The sequence below is a fragment of the Toxorhynchites rutilus genome, chromosome 3 (genome assembly GCF_029784135.1).
Source record: "Toxorhynchites rutilus septentrionalis strain SRP chromosome 3, ASM2978413v1, whole genome shotgun sequence".
NCBI classification, from domain to species: domain Eukaryota; kingdom Metazoa; phylum Arthropoda; class Insecta; order Diptera; family Culicidae; genus Toxorhynchites; species Toxorhynchites rutilus.
In genome coordinates this window covers 153,288,118-153,293,789 of record NC_073746.1, presented here as the reverse complement: position 1 = coordinate 153,293,789, position 5,672 = coordinate 153,288,118, and the positions used below count along the sequence as shown (strand labels likewise).

Below are 5,672 nucleotides of genomic sequence, written 5' to 3'. Positions count from 1 at the left end.
TTCCGATGGGTATATCGACTCTATCCACAGGTCATTATATGCTTTTAACAGTTGTTCTCTACATTCTTGAGATAAGTGAGTGATCATTGAATAGTGCGTTTCGTCTTCCCCAGGAGAGGAACTATTTATTCCTTCTAGAGCTTCTTCCAGTTCGTACATGGAAAAAATTTCATTGTACCTTTCATTGGCTTGATCAGGAACAAACAACGATTGAGCTTCAAGTATTATTTTTCTCTGACGAAATTGTGCGGTGTAAGATGCATTGCTTGAAACAAAACTAAAGGCTTCGGCAAGTAACTCGGCTATTTCATGGTTCATTGTTGCAGTTCGGCCATCATACGTTATTGCTCCTATGTAGTTTGTTTTACCACCTCCTTGAATTCTACGAAACTTACTCCACATTTCCTTCATGGGTGTTTGTGAATTGAAACTGGTTGCAAATTCTTGCCACGATAACTGCTTTGCTGAGTTAATTAATTCACGTACAGTTTTCCTCGCTTGTTTGAATTCTTCTACAAGACGTTGTTTGCAAGGGTGATCATCTGCAACGGATTTCATTTTCCTAAGCACTTTTTCGTTTTTTTATTGCTGCACCTATGTCTTTGTTCCACCACGGAACCACTTTTCTACCAGGTTGATATGTGGTTTTGGGTATTGCTTCGTTGGCGGCTTGTAGCATTGCTTCCGTCATGTTCAGCATTTGTTCTTCTGGATTCCGATTAGTGGTGAACTGAAGTATGTTTTGATACTGCGCCCAATCAGCTTGTTCTATCTTCCATCTCGGCCTGAAACATGTGTTCTGTAGTATTCCTGGGAAGGAGATGAACATAGGACGATGATCACTTCCATGCGTTTCCTCAGCAATACTCCAGTCTAAGCAACCAGCTAACTGTGTTGAACAACAGGCAATGTCAATACATGACTCGTTACCTGTAGCGTGATTAACGAAGGTTGTTTCGCCACTGTTCAATACGACCATATTACATTCTGTAAATACTTCATCCATATCTTTTCGTCTGGAGTTAAAGTCGGAGGATCCCCATGAAGGATGGTGTGCATTTATATCACCGACAAATATAATTGGTTCAGCCACACTACGAATCAGTGATTCGATTTCTGTTTTGTTTACGTTTCTGCTGGGCGACAAATATGCATTTATGATGACAGTATTTATAGGTTGTCCGATCTTCACGATGATGACTTCTAAGGTGGAGTCAGTATCAATTCTTTGACTATCAATACCGTTCTTCACTGCAACAAGCACTCCTCCTGCAGCCCGATGGCAGTCAGTTCTATCTCTGTTATGAACTGTGTAACCGTTAATTTGAGGAGGATGACGTGATGAACACATGGTCTCTTGCAAACAAAGCACCAATGGATCCTTTTCGTTGATCAACAAGTCTAATTCTGCCTTTCCAGTTCTGAATCCTTGGATGTTCCATGAAATTATCATGGGGTAATGGGTTGTTACCTGTTGAGCTGTAGCTGTATCCGGGGGGATATATAATTAGGTAGTGTAACTGAGCTATTTTACATATAACTTGCCTGCGGAAACAGGCCTCTCGTGTCAACAGCCGCCGACGGATCTTCAGGAAAGCCTGGAACGTCATCGGGCGGGGTTGACACGAGGAAGGGCCTGGCTCTATTTGAGCCGATTATTCTGCTGCTAGTAGGTTGGTTGTGATGTTCATTTTCATTACGTTGTAGATCTGCTTCTCCAATGCTAAGTTCTCGTGTGTTCAATGAATTTACCGAAAATTGATGTGATGATGTTTGTTTTCTGGATTTCGTGTTAGACATGTGTGTTTGAGAAAAAAGACGTGGCATTGAATGATTCTATTAAAAAACTTCCATTTCACTGGAGTCACAGTTTACATCTGTTGCTTTCTTTCTCGTAGCTTACGCTTTACGGGAACGGCCAGATTTCCTCTTTACATGTTTTGGCTTTTCAAGCTCTATCGACGTAACAGAATACAAATTTTGTGATGCATCGTGTTTGTCATCACTGCTGATGTCAATGGCAGATTTAACTTTCTTAGTTTTTGGTGATTTCGTTCCTGGGCTTGAGAAGTTAGATATGTTCGACGTGGACTGTCCGGTAGCTTGATTGTCTTTGCATTTTAATTCTTCGATTTCTTCCTGAAATTGTTTCAATCCTTCCAATATGTTTTTCGTTTGTATCAATTCCATTCGTAATCTTTCGATTTCTTTGTCCTTTTCCGATTCACTACTTTGTTGTCTGAGGCGTTTCGGTTCCTCCTTCAACATGTGTTTTCGTTGTCCTTCTCGCTGTCTTTTCTATATTCTCCAGTCTACTCTGTGCACTACATACTGCTGAATAAGTATTTCCACTGTATAATTTGGCGTATTCTTTCCTTGCTTCAGCGAATTAAATGCCACTTTCCACTTTTATCTTTATGATTTTCTCTTCTTTTGCGTATATTGGGCATTTTTATTGACCGGGGAGTGGTTTCCACTGCAGTGTTTACAAACTGCTACTCTAGTGCATTCCTCTATCACTCTTGGGTGACTCTGGGAGCACTTACTACAAATCGCATCATTTTCGCATTTTGCAGTTACATGGCCATAGTTGAAACATTTATAGCATATCATTGGCGTTGGATAAAAGAGTCTGGTTGGAATACGTAGAGGACCAAACATCACATATTTCGGAGGTACAGTTCCGTTTATTGTGAGTATGAGCGTTGGTGTGTTATTTTTTTTTTTGTTGCCTTCATTACGAGTAATCCTACGAACAGCAATGATATTCTGAGCCTTCAGTTCCTGTTTTAACTCATCTTCAGTTAGTCCTATAACCTCACGGCAGCTTACTACGCAGCGGCTTATGTTTAGTCTGTCATGAGGGACGACTTCAACTTTTGTGCCATCAAGTAACTCGGTCATTTTCATTAGTTTTCGTGCTTGTTCCGTACTCCTGGTTTTAAGTACATATTTGGTAAATTGTCTTCTGTGTGAGCTGCCTCAATTTTACCACAAACTTTATCAATTGATTTCCCTATGACGAATGGATTTTTCGGAAGAATATTGTTTCCAATCGGTCTCAATGATAGCACAATTCTTTGTCCGTACATTCCCATTCTGTCCATCCATTTGGGTAATGTTCTAGAATTCATGTTTTCCAATAGATCGCCGGGAGGCGGATGCAAAGGATCCAATGCCATTTAGCCTATGAAATTATTCTATCCAGTTCGAAGTAGTCAGATCACTCCACTTGTATAAACTGTTCAGTCTATGTTGAAACGTCCACTATGCGCTTTAAGCGCCACTGATTTTCTTGTGATCAAGTTGGCTATGACTTTTTTAATAATATAAAAGGTTTTTATTAGCACTTCTGATGAAAAATTCCGATTATGATTATTACAATAGACAGCCTTGAAACGAGAAAAAAAAATTCTCAAGGTTGTATTGAACGCTATTTTAAGTTCGCGAATATATTTTCCCTTTTTCTGAAGGGGGTTTCACCACTAAAATTACGCTTTTTGTAGAGCTCACCAAAAGCAACCTTTATATAGCTAATATCATGGCCTGCTCCGAATAAAATTTGATAATATGACTTTTTTCTTGTTCTTTTCATTCTTGCGTTTTAGCGCACTTTTTGCGTTTTCATTGCTTCAAAAACAGGGAAAATTATTTTTGACCTGTTTAGAAAATGAGTTTAATGTTCTCTCAGATTGCGAAACATTACAAAACAAGACAATTTTGTTTACTTATGGTATGTTAACTAAGATACCGACCTCCAAAAGGTGGTCCTAAGCCGATCCCCAGTTATTATTTCGTAATAATTTAACACGTTCACTTTGGTATTTGCCATCAACGGCTCGCACAAACCTGGCTCATCGGGCGGCGCTCACTACCGTAGGAACGCTATATAGCACTTTTGATTAAATCGATGTTTTTCTCGTTTGCGTGTGCACATATGCGTACCAGTGCAAGGACGTTTATGTGTTAACAAAGACGTGTGTTAACGATTACGTTGACGTTGACGGTGACCGTTGACGTTTGTGGACTCCGCTGCTGTGACCTCAAGCACAACCACTCGGTCCAAATCGTAATTGATAGCTTTCCTTCCGTGTGTCAGTAAGAGATATTTCATTTTATTATCGGACCATTCTTGTTGACTTGAATTCATCTGCTGTAATTTATCATCAAAATGCTTTGAATCGGACAAGACTGAAAATCTTATTTCCGAGCGTCCCAATTCATATACTGTATCATCGATATTATTGAATAACCACAACATTCGCAATGGCGAACGATTCGCTAACGAAGGACATCCGGAAGGATTCACTTTCTAAAAATGGGAAGGATGCCGACGGTGGAGATGGGGAAGAACCCTCAAGCCAAAGATGACACTAGTCAACGGAATAACGGTGATCGTCGGGTCGATCATCGGTTCCGGAATTTTTGTCTCCCCAACCGGGGTGCTAATCTATACCGGCAGTGTGAACATGTCGCTTGTTGTTTGGGTCCTATCTGGTTTGTTCTCAATGGTTGATGCCTATTGCTATGCCGAGTTGGGAACGATGATAAAGAAATCAGGTGCCGATTATGCGTACACGTGGAAATCTTTGGTCCTTTCATGGCGTTCATTCGCGTGTGTATGATAATGCGTCCCTGCTCGCAGGCCATCGTTGCACTTACCTTCAGTGTGTACGTCCTGAAACCGTTCTTCCCCGAGTGCCAACCCCCGGAGGATGCAGCCCGGTTGCTAGCCGTCTGCTGTATCTTGGTACTTACATTTATCAACTGTTGGGATGTAAACACGAAAACCGAAGTCACATCATTGGCGTGGTCGTTTTATTCGGGTCTTTTTGCCTACAATGGATGGAACTACTTGAACTTTATCATCGAAGAGTTGAAGGACCCAGTGAAAAACCATCCACGTGCAAGTGCCATTTCGTGCACACTCGTAACCGTTGTGTACGTGTTTACCAACATCTCCTTCTACACCATCCTTTCGCCGGAGGAAGTACTCGGTTCGGAGGCGGTTGCCGTTACCTTTGCCGATCGTGTGTTTGGGATGTTTGCCTGGTCGATTCCAGTTTTTGTGACTCTGTCGACCTTCGGAGCCGTTAATAGAATCTTGCTGACGTCATCGCGACTGTTCTATGGCGGTGCCTGCGAAGGTCAGATTCTGACCATGATTCAAATCCAGCGACTGACTCCGACACCGGCCGTGCTAACCATGGCACTGCTTTCTATGCTATACCTGACCGTGTCGGATATTTCCGCGCTGATCAACTACGTCGGATTTGCCACATGGCTGAGCATTGGCGTCCCGGTTCTGTGCCTTCCATAGCTGCGGTGGGCTCAGCCAAACCTCAACCGTCCGATCAAGGTAAATCTGATCTTCCCAATTTTCTACCTGATAGCCACAGTATTCGTCACGGTCGTTCCAATGATCACAAGCCCGGTGGAGACCGGCTATGGACTGCTCATGATTCTCACCAGTATTCCCGTCTACTTCATCTTCATCGCGTGGCGAAACAAGCCTAAATGGTTCAACCATACGATGGTGGCCCTTACGCGATTCCAGCAAGAAATGCTCATGGTCGTTGGCAAGGCCAAACCAGCTCAGGTTTAAATCATCTCATAATCAGGATAGTAGAAGGAAAGGCAACGATCAGTAGTTACTGCGAGGACTACATTAA

General features: G+C 42.1%; 1 pseudogene; it reads left to right on the top strand.

The window, feature by feature from the left end:
- The first annotated feature begins 4,266 nt into the window (after positions 1–4,266).
- LOC129779776 (large neutral amino acids transporter small subunit 2-like) lies at positions 4,267–5,672 on the top strand (annotated as a pseudogene).